Source organism: Ictalurus punctatus, chromosome 4 (assembly GCF_001660625.3).
Source record: "Ictalurus punctatus breed USDA103 chromosome 4, Coco_2.0, whole genome shotgun sequence".
NCBI lineage: Eukaryota > Metazoa > Chordata > Actinopteri > Siluriformes > Ictaluridae > Ictalurus > Ictalurus punctatus.
Window position 1 is genome coordinate 21,780,502 of NC_071284.1, and position 15,388 is coordinate 21,795,889.

Below are 15,388 nucleotides of genomic sequence, written 5' to 3' on the forward strand. Positions count from 1 at the left end.
GACAACAAAAACAATTCTAGATTCCTTTTCAACACAGTAGCAAAATTAACTAGGAATAAAACCACTACAGAGAGAATCACTCAATCATTACATAGCAGTGAAGATTTCATGAAATTTTTCATTGATAAGGTTGAAAATATTAGACGTGAAATACAGGCCATTAAATTAAAACTGGACAGTACTGTAACAAACCCATTACATGACAATGTAGCAATATCAGATCAATGTTTAGAGTGTTTTGCTCCGCTTAGAGAGACCGAACTAGCTACATTAATCTCTTCAGCCAATTCATCAACTTGCGTACTAGATCCCGTACCTACATGTTTGTTTAAACAGATTTGTCCAGGAGTAATTGAACCACTTCTAAATATAATCAATTCTTCCCTAAGCACTGGCTATGTACCTAAATCACTTAAATTAGCAGTTATTAAACCCTTGATTAAAAAAACCTGATCTTGACCCGACTCAATTGTCCAACTATAGACCAATTTCAAATCTCCCCTTCATCTCTAAGATTTTAGAAAAGGTTGTAGCAAAGCAGTTATGCTCGTACTTAGATAGGAATAACATTCATGAAATGTATCAGTCAGGATTTAGACCTCATCATAGCACAGAGACAGCGTTAGTTAAAGTAGTAAATGACCTTCTACTGACTTACGATCAGGGTTGTGTCTCGCTGCTTGTGTTACTCGACCTTAGTGCAGCTTTTGATACTATAGATCACACTATTCTCCTTGATAGATTAGAAAATGTTGTTGGTATTAAGGGAACAGTCCTCTCCTGGCTCAGGTCTTATCTGACCGATCGTTATCAGTTCGTAGATGTAAATGGTGATTTCTCCATGCGTACTGAGGTTACTTTTGGAGTTCCACAGGGTTCTGTTTTAGGCCCACTGCTCTTTACTTTATATATGCTACCCCTAGGTCAAATTATTCGTAAACATGGAATTAGCTTCCACTGTTATGCTGATGATACACAGTTGTATGTTTCAGCGAAGCCAGAGGACAGACAGAAGCTTAGTAAAGTTGAGGATTGTGTAAAGGACATTAGACATTGGATGTTAATTAACTTCCTTCTACTTAATTCTGATAAAACAGAAATACTTTTATTAGGCCCACGAGTAGCTAGAAGTATTCTTTCTGATCACATGGTTACTCTGGATGGTCTTTCTGTTTCATCATGTACAGCAGTTAAAGACCTTGGAGTGATTATTGAGTCCAGCCTATCATTTGATGCTCATGTAGATAATATTACTAGGATAGCCTTCTTTCATCTCAGAAATATTTCTAAAATAAGAAACATATTGTCACTACATGATGCGGAACTACTAGTTCATGCATTCGTCACCTCTAGATTAGATTACTGTAATGCCATACTGTCTGGATGTTCCAGTAGGAATATAAATAAGCTCCAGTTAGTCCAGAATGCAGCTGCTAGAGTCTTAACTAGAACTAGAAGATACGACCATATCACACCGATATTATCAATACTGCATTGGCTCCCAGTAAAATCTCGTATTAATTATAAAATACTTTTATTAACCTATAAAGCACTAAATGGTCTTGCGCCACAATATCTAAGCGACCTTTTGGTTTTATATGATCCGCCACGCTTACTTAGATCAAAAGGTGCAGGCTATTTGACGGTACCTTGAAAAGTGAAGGCTACAGCAGGGGGAAGAGCTTTCTCTTATTGAGCCCCACAGTTATGGAACAGTCTTCCTATTAGTGTTCGGGACTCAGACACAGTCTCAGTGTTTAAGTCTAAGCTTAAAACGTATTTGTTTACTCAAGCCTACCCTGACTAGATTCTGTTCTACTACTTCGCAGTCATAATTATCTTTTTTCTCCCTCTCTCCTTTCGCCGAGCCCCACACGAATTTATGGAGATACTAGAGATCCAGATCCTTTCTGCCTCTGGATGGAGCTCAAATCTTCTTTAATTCCAGACTGCTGGGACTACGGCTGCTCCTAACGCCATACAGACTTCATATAAATCCATAATGAACTTTTTCACACTAACTGTTGTTACCCAGATGAGGATGGGTTCCCTTCTGAGTCGGGTTCCTCTCAAGGTTTCTTCCTCTTAAAACATCTTAGGGAGTTTTTCCTTGCCACCGTCGCCACTCAGTGGCTTGCTCAGTTGGGATAAATTCGCACCTTTAATATCTGTATACCATGTTGATATTTCTGTAAAGCTGCTTTGAGACAGTGTCTATTGTAAAAAGCGCTATACAAATAAAATTGAATTGAAATTGAATTGAACAAAAAGGTATTCACAGAATTTTGATAAACCATACCATTTTCGAATGGCACTTCAATGAATTTGAAGAATGCACAAAATTTTACTTATCTCTGCAACCCGATTGAATGATGGATTGTGACGAAACTTGGTACCTGTCATCACCATTAGGCCCTGAGGTGAACTGCAGAGTTTTGGCACACTGTTCCCTACTGGTCATGAGATAGCAAAAATGGCATTTTTAGCTTATAACTTTTAAATGCTTTGCTGCATGATAACCATCATGCCCAGATGCTACCTGAGCGGTACCTGAACAGCACCATACAATGGACAAAACTTTTTTTTTTCATTTTAGTTATTTTTTAAATAAATGTTTTTTTATGATTGAAAATGTAGTTTTTCTAACTCCTCATACACTGTTCATCGGACTCTAACCAAAAACATGTCACAAAGCTTCTTTTGCTGCTCGTGGTACCGATAATTGGTTTGACCTTTGTATTGCTGCTTGCAGCTATATTTATTATTATTTTTATTTTATTTATTTTTTATTAACACTTTCACTTGTTTTTTATGCACTTGTCATACATGAAAACTCACCAAACTTGGTGTAACGGGTATGGAAAACACTACTTACATTTAATGTGTAGAATTACACAAAAAGGATGTGTACCTGGTATGACTGTCTATTTGTGTGAGTGCTTTCCCTTTTTTTTGTTGTGATGTCATTGATTTGTGTAATTTCCTGTTTTGGCTCCTCCTCTTCCCTTTCATGTTATGGTTGAATGGGAGAGGTAGGATTTTATTTAGCTCTGATTAATCTAATTTCATCTTTATTTAAATCATCATTTATATACTTATGTTCTCATTTTAATTTGTGTGTATATTGCTATTTTATTTATCTGTGTGATTATTTTTGTTGTTTTACCCTTCTTTTGAGTGATTTTTTTTGTGTTTTGTTTCAACATGTGCTCCCCCCACCCTTTCATGTTATGCTTGAATGGGAGAGAGAGAGAGAGAGAGACAGGAGAAAGAGAGGAGAAAATAAATGAGAAGTCGACCCAGTTGCAGTCCGCCTTTTTCTTTGGATAAAATAAAACACAATGCAGACTACAACCAGTTACACTTGGTGCCGCGACCATTTCGGATCATCAGATCAGTGCTTCGCCGATCACCATGGTTGTGTGACGGCTCGCGTGTCGTCTTCTCTCCCGGTCGTCTTCCACATCAGCGTTGTTTGTTGTGGCCCCATGTTCGTGCATAAGGAGGGCGCGCGCGTGAGATGAACAGCGTGGACATCGCAGGACAGACTGTTGAATCTTAAAGGAACGGTAAAGAGTTTAATTTACTTCGACTTTGACCTTTTTTCTCCGGAGTGCTTTCGTTCATCGTTGGTGCATATTAAACAAGAGACTTTGTGATAAGCACATCAGGATGCTTCAGTGGCCTTCGAGCATCGTATCCTTTATCTGAACAGTATATAATAAATGACTGGCGATGCATTTTAATTAAGAAACAGTGCCTAACAACTTATGTGGTGTGTGAGAAATAATTATTTTTGTCAAGAAAAGGAGCATTTCATTTTTTTTGATTGATGTCATCATTCTGATAGTGAACTGTTTTGAGTTAACTTTATTTCATATATTTCCCTGCATATATGATGTATACTTGTACATTTGTCAGTTGGTTAAAGTTTTGCTGTTTGGGGCATATTCATTTGTTGTCGTTTTTACAGTTTATGTGTTTTCACTTTACATTTGAAACATGTTTGAGGATATTGGCCAAGACAATTTCAGCCCTGTGAAACAATCTAATGTCACTTTCCCATTGGGCAGGGGTGGTGGACCCGAAATATATCGCAATGAGGGAGTGTCTGAAATTACTACTCGTTGTTATGGGAGATGGAGAGCCAAAGCTAATGTGGGACTTGACCATGTGCATGCAGTTCATTCAGTGATTGGTGCTTCTGTAGATCCAGTAGCTAGCTCTACCCCAATCACGCGCCCAGATACTGAACGTGTCATTACTCCTGAGTCATTAGGGGGCATCATTTCAGATCTGGCTCAGAAAATAGGGGAGAGTATTTCGGCCAGCCTTAACCTTGCGCCCCAGCCCAGTACAGCCTAATCCACCTTGCCAGTATCAGTACTCCAGTGAGTGCATTGATGCATCAGGCCTGAAGGTGATAGTACAGCAAGATCCGGCACCTCCACCATTCTTCAGGGGTGATGAGTGATTCATTTACTGTGCATGAGTGGGAAGATATGATGTGCAGTTATTTAAACAGAATGAAATGCAGAACACGAACTGAAGTCTCTGATCTCATCATGAGCAGATTGGCTGGCAAAGTGAGGGATGTAGTTAAGGTGTCTCTGCGAAGCTGCCCTGAACTGAGTGCCAGTGAGCTTCCAAGTGCAGTGTTTGACATACTGAAATGTAACTTAATTGAGTTGGCTTACTCAAACATGTCTATGGCTGACTTCTATAATACTGTCCCAAGAGCAGATGAAAGTCCTATGGATTACTGGATACGGATTAACAAAGCCATAGATGTTGCTGAGGAGCGCTTGCGCAGACGTCGAGGATCCCGCTGCTGAAGCTGTCATGATGTTTATTTCACATTGCCCAGATCCAAGTCTCGCTATGTCTTTTCAGTTTAAGCCAGCTGAGCAGTGGAGCACTGCTGAGGTCCAGGAGCGGTTGGATAGTCATCATAGGGATTTAAAGAGAGTCTCTCCGAGAACACAGCACATGATGTCTTTGTCAGCTTGTAGCCAATGCGCTGTTATGGCATGTCCCAGTTCTGTGTCCAGTTCTCCTCAGCAGCCTGTTCCCATGCCAGTCTAGTCGCTGCCTCCTGTAAATCAATTTAATCCTAATACTGTTCCATTCTCTCCAGACACCAGTCTTCAGCACATGGTTGGCATGATGGATAGAGTCCTGTCATTGTGCACTGCCTGTTTAACTTCATCAAGTCCAGTTCATGCAGGCAAAATTTCAGACTTCAAAACCAACTTAGGCTATGCATGTAGGGTCTGTAGATCCAAGGAACACACTACGTACTCACATTGTAGACGTCTGAGGCTATGTCGTCACTGTCTCAGTCCTGGCCACTTTAAGAGTGACTGTCCTAAAGTAGCATGCCCTGTGACATGTGATGGGAGGGGTAGCATGGGAAATTTTACTAAAACCCTTGCAGAAGAGGTTTGTGCAAAATGTGTGCACGGATGTGCAAAATATTTTTGTGAGCAGCTGCAAGCAATTGCCAGAAGACAAAACTGTGTTATATGTGGGGTCTCAGAGAGTTGATGGTGCGAGTGAGTTGTTTTATGCTCCTGTGACAGTTTGCAACCATTACACATTAAAGGGGTTACTGGATTCTGGTAGTATGTCCTGCACGCTCAGTGAGGAGGGTGAGTCCAAGTTGCAAGCTGATGGTCTCCTTCCACATCCTCAAGCGATTCCCAGTAATGAGGTTCTAGTTGGCTGTGGTGGCCTTACAACAGTGCCAAAGTGTACATACAACTTGGAAATTGAAGTCTATGGATTTAAGTTTGTCGTTCCAACTCTTGTAGTGCCTGGACAAAGAGACGAGTTCATCGGAAGCAATGTGATCAAATGTGTTCTGCAGAAGATGAAGTTGCATGACAAGTACTGGGAGCTTGTTTCCTGCAATAACAGTAATCCTGAGTGTGAGCAATTCCTTGAACTTTTGAGCTGCATCTCTCGATGGTCTAGGCCTCAACAGCCTGATAAACTTGGCACTGTGAAACTCTGTCAGGCAATAACTCTACTTCCCAAATGTGAGTATCTTGTTTGGGGTAAATTGCCAGCTAATGTACCTGTTTCCCCAGGAAGCACTATAATTGTTGAGCCAACCACTGCACGTTCGGCACCTAGAAACATCCTTGTTGGATGTGTAGTAACACCAATGTGGGGCAATCAATGGGTGCCAAGGAAAATACTAAACCCTAATCCAACATCAATGACTCTTTGCCGTAACACTAAACTGGCCGACGTTTCTTCCTGTCTAGCTGTGGAGGATCTCACTGGTTTAAGTAGAACCCATTGTCACGTTCCTGATTCGGACCCCTTTGAAACTGCTTCATCCTCTGATCCAGAATGATTGCTGAGAGACTATGGTCTGAAGGATATTGACATGATGGATGTGAGGTTTCTGAGGTGTGGAAGAGGAAATTGGTGGCTCTTATTGTGTCCTACCATGATGTTTTCTCCAAGGATAAGCTGGATTGTGGAGAGGCAAAGGATTTTGTGCACAGGATCCACCTTTATGATGAGTGCCCATTCCGTTTAGTGGTTAGCACGTTCGCCTCACATCTCCAGGGTCCGGGGTTCGAGTCCCGCCGGGGCCATGTGTGTGCGGAGTTTGCATGTTCTTCCTGTGCCGTGGGGGTTTCCTCCCCCAGTCCAAAGACATGCATGGTAGGCTGATTGGCGTGTCTGGGATAGGCTCCAGGTTCCCCATGACCCTGAAAAGGAGTAAGCAGTAGAAGATGGATGGATGGTGTCTGAGATGGAGGAGAAAGGCATTATCTGCAAATCTGGTAGTGAGTATGCATCACCTTTAGTGATGGTCTGGAAAAAAGATGGTAATCTGAGGGTCTGCAATGATTTTCGCTGGCTCAATGCTAAAACAACCAAAGATGCCCACCTTCTACCCCATCAAGCTGACTGCCTCGCAGCCTTGGGAGGTAATGCGCTTTTCAGCACCATGGACTTAACTTCCGGATTTTATAACATCCCGCTCCATGAGTCTGACCGACGATACACTGCCTTCACAACACCAATGAGCTTGTATGAGTATAATCATCTTCCTCTAGGCCTTTGCAATAGCCCTGCGTCTTTCATACGCATGATGCTCAGCATTTTTGGTGACCTTAACTTTTCCAGTCTTCTCTGCTATCTTGATGACTTGTTGGTCTTTGCACCTTCTGAACAGGAGGCATTAACGCGTTTGGAGATTGTGTTTTCTCAATTGAGAACCAGCACCCTTAAGCTAGCACCTAAAAAGTGTCACTTTCTAAGGAAATCTGTAAAGTGTCTGGGCCATGTGATAGATGGTTCTGGTGTTTCAGTTGATGAGGGGAAGGTGAAAGTCATCTCTGCTTTCAAAAAGGAAGATCTAATGAAGGAAGACGAGATCACACCTTCACAAAAAAAAATCTGATAATTTCTTGGCATGGTCCTGTACTACCAAGCCTCCATTCCAGGTTGCTCACATGTTGCTAGACCCTTATTTGGCTTAACAGCTGGCCAGAAATGCTCAGTGAAAGCTGCTGGTTGTCACACGAGACCGGGCATTTTTCGGGAGTTGAAGCCCCAGGATTGGACCCCAGGCTGTGATGTGGCCTTTGAGGAGTTAAAAAGGGCCCTTGTTGGCAGTGTGGTACTGGCTCATCCAGATTTTGAGCGTCCTTTTCTTCTTTGTACTGACGCTTCATTAGATGGCCTAGGTGCCGTACTCTCTCAGATCCCTGCTGGTGAGGACAAGGCGAGACCAATAGCATTTGCTAGTAAGGCTTTGAGCCGCAGCCAATCTAAATATCCTGTGCACAGATTGGAATTCTTGGCTTTTAAGTGGGCAGTGTGTGACAAGTTCAGTCACTGGCTTAAAGGCCATGAGTTTACTGTGTGGACGGATAATAATCCGCTAACTTATATTATGACCAAGCCAAAATTGGATGCATGCGAGCAGCGTTGGGTCTTGAAACTTGCTCCATATTCTTTTGAGATCAAATACATTCCTGGAAAATTCAATGTGGTGGCGGACGCACTCAGTAGTGATCCGTTTGTCAGGCCAGTGAGTCAACGGCTTTTGTCGGAACCTTATTCTGAACTGTTGGGACAAGTACGCAGTGTAGAAGATGGAAATGTGCAAGACTTCCCTGCCAACCACAAAAATTAGGATCAGGTCCACTTGATGTTGGGCTGGATATATCAATGCCTGCTGGCGATGTGTCTTCCATTCTGTCCCCCTGTGATGAATGGGAAACTGGAACTGAATGTAGAGCAAGATCATTTGCTGAACATCTGACCTCTTTAATCAGTGGTGATGAAGTGTTTCATTCTCTTTCACTGAGAGACTTGCGAGAACATCAGCACAAAGACCCTGTCATTGCTAGAGTGTCTTATTATGTTGGCAGGAAGCGCAGACCATCAAGATGTGAACGTGAAATGAAAACCTATGCGTGTTGTGGATTCTGAAGCAGTGGGACAAACTTTCAATGCTTAATGGAATCCTGTACAGAGCCATTAAAGACCCACTCACCAGGCATAAGAAGTTCCAACTTGTTTTACCTAAATCCTTAAAATCTCAGGCACTTTCGGGTGTTCAAGACCTGGCCGGTCATCAAGGGCAGCCGCGCACTTTGTCTTTAGCCCGTCAGAGCTTTTTCTGGCTCGATATGGAGTGTGATGTGAGGGATTATGTGAGGAAATGTACCAGGTGTGTCCTCAGCAAAACTCCAGAACCTGCAGCGAGAGCCACTTTGGAGAGTATTAAAACCACAGCCCCGCTGGAGCTTGTATGCATCGACTTTTGGTCTACTGAGGATCGGACCAACAAATCTTTGGATGTTTTGGTGATCACAGATCACTTCACAAAGCTAGCACGTGAGTTTCCGTGTCAGGATCAGATGGTGAAAAGAGTGGCTAAGAAAGTGTGGGATGTTTTTTTCTGTGTCCATGGATTTCCCCAACGCATCCATTCTGACCAGGGGGCTACCTTTAAGAGCGAACTGATTGCCGAGCTTCTTTAAATGGCTGGCATCGACAAGTCTAGAACCACTCCTTACCACCCGATGGGGAATGGTGGTACTGAACGTTTCTATAGGACATTAGGAAACATGTTGAGGTCCCTTCCACCTAGGTCTAAGCAGAAGTGGCCGCAGTTGGTACAGACCATGACGTTTGTGTACAATTGTACAGCACATGAAACAACAGGTTTTGCCCCTTTTTACCTAATGTTCGGTAGAGTGCCAAGGTTGCCAGTTGACCTCATGTTCCAAAGTGTTTTGCAGGATAAGTCTGTTTGTGACTATAACGAGTATGTTAAATCATTAGTTAAATCATGACAGGGCTGGTAATGAGAGAATAGGGCATCGGAATCTTCTTCTGGAAGTGAACTTCCTCCCTTTGCCTGAAACAGAAATTGTTAGTTTTGATCCTGGGGATGCCGAAACACTTACCCGCAGTGTGCCTTCACAGATGTCTGATGTAGCACGCTGTTTTGGTCTAACTGGGCAGACACGCAGTGGTGAGTCCTCCAACGTTACTGAGATTGAATCTGCAGAACATGCAGATTATGGGCAGTATGAGGTTGAGGCACTCTCACATGCAGGCTCTATGTCGAACATCTCCAATGTGGCTACTTGTGATGATGACCGCACTTCATCGTGGGTGCATTCTCAGTTGCCCAATCAAAAGCAGCCAAATGCACAAGTTGCTGCACCAGTGACTGATAATAATGCTGTGGCTGGTGCTAGTCATTCATCCCAAAATCCTGTCTCTGCCAGTGTATCCTGTAGGCAAGATCCTATAGCTGATTTAAATACAGGTGATCATTTCACTAGCAGGTTTGGGAGAGTTATCAAACCAGTATGCAGACTTATTGAATCTATGGTTCAACTTGAAACCCTGTTAAGCTTTGATTCTGGGTCTCCAGTTATTCATGTCTGAATTCAGTTTGTCTATAGGTACATGTGGTTTTTGAAACTTGCCTTGTTCATTTGTTCTTTTTTTCTACTGAAAACTTTTGATTTGAGTACTTGGTCTAAGTGTTTGAGGTGTAATGGACACCTCAATAATGTCTATGGAATGTATTGTAATTTGGTCAATTTCAAACCAGGGTAGCTTTCAATGCTGACTGTCTTCACTGTTTGTTTTGTGTGTGGACCATAAACTTATGACCCGTGTACAATTTTTTCCAGTGTTCTCTTAATTTTGTGTCATTCTAGTGGGGTGAATGTAACGGGTATAGAAAACACTACTTAAATTTAATGTGTAGAATTACACAAAAAGGATGTGTACCTGGTGTGACTGTCTGTCTGTGTGAGTGCTTTCCCTTTTGGTTGTCGTGATGTCATTGATTTGTGTAATTTCCTGTTTTGGCTCCTCCTCTTCCCTTTCATGTTATGGTTGAATGGGAGAGGTAGGATTTTATTTAGCTCTAATTAATCTAATTTAATCTTTATTTAAATCATCATTTATATACTTATGTTCTCATTTTAATTTGTGTGTATATTGCTATTTTATTTATCTGTGTGATTATTTTTGTTGTTTTACCCTTCTTTTGTGATTGTGAGTGATTTTTTTGTGTGTTTTGTTTCAACATGTGCTCCCCCCGCCCTTTCGTGTTATGGTTGAATGGGAGAGAGAGAGAGAGAGAGAGAGAGAGAGAGGAGAGAATAAATGAGAAGTCAACCCAGCTGCCGTCCGCCTTTTTCTTTGGATAAAATAAAACACAATGCAGACCACAACCAGTTACATTGGCACACATCAGACATGCATAAGATCAAAAAGTTATGCAGTCTTTAGGCCTGGGTGTGGTTGAGGAGCTCTACAGCACCAACAAACGCAGTCAATTGTTGGGATGAAGTTGGTCAGAGGTGTACAATATTTGGTATGGTTATTGATCTCATCATGTAAGACAAAGTTTACGTGGTTTTATTTGACTCCACCCAACAAGAAGTCAGCCATGTTGGATGGAATGTAGGATTTTGACATTTTCTGCTGTGTTTTGAGGGGCTTATGATGGTTGAAAACATATGAAAGTTTACACATACATTTGTCTTAGGATATGTTTTGATTTGTTATCACAATTCAGCATAGACATGCCTCATAGGCTCCATAGTGCCCCCTAGTTTGCAAATGCATATTTCATGCCTTTGCAATACTCCAAAAACTCTGGAAATGTGGTATACCCATCAGTGATTGGCAATAATCTATAATTCTTTTGTCATTTGTCCTGGTTGGGGCCAGTGAACACCATAGCACCCCTTAACATTTCTGAATGAGTTTATCGGTGTAGCTGCCACACAGTTTGTCCGATTGTCCCAAGTTTTGGTGGGGACATTGATCTCACCATGACAGACATTTTCCCCTTTGGCTTGTATTAGCTCCACCCAACAGGAAGTCGGCCATATGGGTGTGTTTGAAAAAAATGCATGCTCTGGATTTTGAACAGCTCCTCCTAGGGGATTTGTGTGACAAGCACCAAACATGGCCAACAACATGTCAAGATATTGAAGACGCTAATTTGAAAACGGATCTTTGATATATCAAATGGTGTTGCCATGGCGTGGTGAGGAAACTTATGGCATAAAAAGGAGATATAGGAAGAGCTCATATCTTTGGTTTGCATTGTGTGATTTAGGTCAAAATTGAGATTTATATTTGGTATTTGGGGGTTTAACACATTGATGTGACTAATGTGGGGCATGGTCATAGTGCCACCAACTGACAGCAGGAAGTGTTGCAATAGTGATCATATCTTTGCAGTGCATTGTGTGATTTAGATAAAAATTGAGATTTCTTTATTATTGTGGGCTGATCACATGGATGTGACTATTGCAGGGCATGGTCATCGAGCTACTAATTGGCAGCAGGAAGTATGCATGTGTGGGGGGGGCTCTGTTTTGCTCTCTTCAAATTATATGCATTTTTGGGATTCCCTGTAGCACATGACTTTTCAGTTATTATCACCTCAGTAAAATATAGATTTCATCTAGCCAGACAACTTCATGCTGACAGTCTTAAGCTCTGCCCAACAGGAAGTCAGCTAGGAAGTGGGTATAATTTGGTCATGCTTTGATTCATCAGCTTCAAATTGTGCATGGTTACAAATGATGGTTCCTGATTGCACCAACATGGTAACTACAAGTCATAGTTATATTGTATCTAATGTACTATAAAACATTATACAGGCTGAGCTAAATTACTGTTGTAAGTTTTACATACATTTTATTGTAGTTTGAAATACACAACCCTAGTATAATAATTACTCACTCATCTGTCTACACAAATCAATATTAGCACCATTCTTTAAAACTGAGACATATATTTGCCAGTTTGCACTAGCTATGACATGCAAGGGCCCTAGGTCCCCCCGTGAGAGGGGGACCTCTCGTTAGGGCCTGAGCACCGATGGTGTGAGGCCCTATTGGATCTGCTGTTTATTATTATTATTATTATTATGATTATTATTAGGGCCTAAGTACAGCTGGTGCAAGGCCCTATTGGATCTGCTCCATTTTTTATTATTATTATTACGATGATGATGATGATTATCTCAAATTAATCACATTTTAGAGGGCTTAAACATACCTGAAAACTCACGAAACTTTGCAGACACATCAGAACGGGTGCAAATGTACATCTGATAGGGGTTCCAGAATTCAGTGTGCAAAATGGCTCGATAGTGCCACCTTGCAGCCCTCATACATTAACAAACTCCTCACAGAGATTTAATCAGATCAACATCATATTCAGTCAGTCTAATCAAAAGGCCTTGGCAATTTTAAATGACAAAGCTTTTGAGTTTTTATTGAAGGGCATGTCTGTGGCGACCTGACAAATTTCGATATGAAACAAATCGTATTTTTGAGGCTTAAACATGTTTGAAAACTCATGCAACTTTGGTCACAGCTCAAAAGTGGCGAAGATTTACATATGTTACAGGCTATGCAATTGAGTGTGGAAAAATGGCTTGAGAGCGCCACCTATAAAATTTCCACAATGTGCTTCTCGCACTACATTTCACCCACATGTACGAAATTCGGGAAAACATGTAACATGCCAATACATACAAAAAAAGTCTCTTGAACCCATGCCCTAAACTCAACAGGAAGTCAGCCATTTTTATTTTTCTCTTAAATATTTGCTCAGATTTTGCCATTTCCAGGCCTTGTACTTTAACGAACTCCTTCAAGAGATTTAGTCCAATTGACATCATATTTGCTCAGTCTAATCTAAAGGTCTTGCCAATGCTAACTTGCTAAGCTTTTGAGTTTTTTGCTGCATGACGTGGGTGCGGCAGTCTCGCAAAAATTTGATGTGTCATCATGAGACAGGAAGTTGTTATAACTCAAACATACAATGTCCAATCTGCTCCATACTTCACATGTTTGATGAAAGTCCCTGTCTGAAGACATCTTGTTGTATATAATAACATTTATTTTCACAAATTTATTTGCAATACTTACATACTTGTCAGACACATTAGATACACTTTATGGCCATAAGTATGTGGACACCTGACCATCACACCCATACAGTATCTCACAAAAGTGAGTACACCCCTCACATTTTTGTAAATATTTGATTATATCTTTTCATGTGACAACACTGAAGAAATGACACTTTGCTACAATGTAAAGTAGTGAGTGTACAGCTGGTATAACAGGGTAAATTTGCTGTCCCCTCAAAATAACTCAAAACAGAGCCATTAATGTCTAAATCGCTGGCAAAAAAAGTGAGTACACCCCTAAGTGAAAATGTCCAAATTGTGCCCAAGTGTCAATATTTTGTGTGGCCACCATTATTTTCCAGCACTGCCTTAACCCTCTTGGGCATGGAAGTCACCAGAGCTTTACAGGTTGCCACTGGAGTCCTGTTCCATGCCTCCATGATGACATCACAGAGCTGGTGGATGTTAGAGACCTTGTGCTCTTCCACCTTCCATTTGAGGATGCCCCACAGATGCTCAATAGGGTTTAGGTCTGGAGACATGCTTGGCCAGTCCTTCACCTTCACCCTCAGCTTCTTTAGCAAGGCAGTGGTCGTCTTGGAGGTGTGTTTGGGGTCGTTATCATGGTAGAATACTGCATACTGATCATGCTCTGCTTCAGTATGTCACAGTACATGTTGGCATTCATGGTTCCCTCAATGAATAGATGTATGAGTGCTGCCAGCATTGCTGCAGAGGTTGAAGTGGTGGGCGGTCAGCCTGTCAGTGCTCAGACCATATGCCGCACACTGCATCAAATCGTCTGCATGGCTATCATCCCAGAAGGAAGCCTCTTCTAAAGATGATGCACAAGAAAGCCCACAAACAGTTTGCTGAAGACAAGCAGAGTAAGGACATGGATTACTGGAACCATGTCCTGTGGTCTGATGAGACCAAGATAAACTTATTTGGTTTAGATGGTGTCAAGCGTGTGTGGTGGCAACCAGGTGAGGAGTGCAAAGACAAGTGTGTCTTGCCTACAGTCAAGCATGGTGGTGGGAGTGTCATGGTCTGGGGCTGCATGAGTGCTGCCGGGACTGGGGAGGTACAGTTCATTGAGGCAACCATGAATGGCAACATGTACTGTGACATACTGAAGCAGAGCATGATCCCCTCCCTTTGGCGACTGGGCCGCAGGGCAGTATTCCAGCATGATAACGACCCAAAACACACCTCCAAGATGACCACTGCCTTGCTAAAGAAGCTGAGGGTGAAGGTGATTGATTAAACCCTATTGACCATCTGTGGGGCATCCTCAAATGGAAGGTGGAGGAGCACAAGGTCTCTAACACCCACCAGCTCTGGATGTCGTCATGGAGGAGTGGAACAGGAATCCAGTGGCAACCTGTGAAGCTCTGGTGAACTCCATGCCCAAGAGGGTTAAGGCAGTGCTGGAAAATAATGGTGGCCACACAAAATATTGACACTTTGGCCCCAATTTGGACATTTTCACTTAGGGGTGTACTCAGTTTTGTTGCCTGTGGTTTAGACATTAATGGCTGTGTTTTGAGTTATTTTGAGGGGACAGCAAATTTACACTGTTATACAAGCTGTACACTCACTACTTCACATTGTAGCAAAGTGTCATTTCTTCAGTGTTGTCACATGAAAAGATATAATCAAATATTTACAAAAATGTGAGAGGTGTAGTCACTTTTGTGAGATACTGTATGTGCCCATTACCCAGCAGATCACCCCCCGTTGCTATTATAACAGCCTCCACTTTCTACTAGATTTTGAAATGTGGTTGTGAGGATTTGTGCTCATTCAGCAACAAGAGCATTAGTGATATCGATCACTGATCAGCCGAGAAGGCCTGGTGCCAGTTGGCTTCATCACAAAGGTGTTCAATCGGATTGAGGTCAGGGAATGGGCCACTCGAGGTCTTTCACATAAACCATGGCA

General features: G+C 42.0%; 1 protein-coding gene across 1 annotated transcript in view; it reads right to left on the minus strand.

Moving 5' to 3' along the window:
- nectin1b (nectin cell adhesion molecule 1b) overlaps positions 1-15,388 on the minus strand; it is a 304,891-nt gene that overhangs the window by 14,798 nt on the left and 274,705 nt on the right. The window lies entirely within an intron of this gene.